The sequence below is a fragment of the Arachis hypogaea genome, chromosome 11 (assembly GCF_003086295.3).
Source record: "Arachis hypogaea cultivar Tifrunner chromosome 11, arahy.Tifrunner.gnm2.J5K5, whole genome shotgun sequence".
Lineage (NCBI taxonomy): Eukaryota > Viridiplantae > Streptophyta > Magnoliopsida > Fabales > Fabaceae > Arachis > Arachis hypogaea.
In genome coordinates, this window is record NC_092046.1 from 76369046 (window position 1) to 76369612 (window position 567).

At 41.1% G+C, this 567-nt stretch overlaps 1 non-coding gene across 1 annotated transcript; it reads left to right on the plus strand.

The window, feature by feature from the left end:
- Positions 1–227: 227 nt before the first annotated feature.
- LOC112725594 (small nucleolar RNA R71) lies at positions 228–335 on the plus strand. Its single transcript, XR_003164692.1, has one exon. It is a non-coding gene; the product is annotated as a small nucleolar RNA R71 (small nucleolar RNA).
- The last annotated feature ends 232 nt before the right edge of the window (positions 336–567 follow it).

A 567-nucleotide genomic window follows, 5' to 3' on the forward strand; every position in this document is an offset into this window, starting at 1 on the left:
TTCAGAGTATCAATCTCAAGAACTCCTTTCTTCTGATTTGTCCCATTATTCACAGGATTCCTTTTAGAAGTGTACATGAATTGGTTATTTGCAACCATTTCAATGAGTTCCTGAGCTTCTGCAGGCGTCTTCTTCAAATGAAGAGATCCTCCAGCAGAGCTGTCCAATGACATCTTGGACAGTTCAGATAGACCATCATAGAAAATACCTATGATGCTCTATTCTGAAAGCATGTCAGAAGGACACCTTCTAATCAATTGCTTGTATCTTTCCCAGGCTTCATAGAGGGATTCACCTTCCTTCTGTCTGAAGGTTTGGACTTCCACTCTAAGCTTGCTCAATTTTTGAGGTGGAAAGAATTTTGCCAAGAAGGCATTAACTAGCTTTTTCCAAGAGTTCAGGCTTTCTTTAGGTTGTGAATCCAACCATGTTCTAGCTCTGTCTCTTACAGCAAAGGGGAAGAGCATAAGCTTGTAGACCTTGGGATCAACCCTATTGGTCTTGACAGTGTCACAGATTTGCAAGAATTCAGCTAAGAACTGATGAGGATCTTCCAATGGAAGTCCA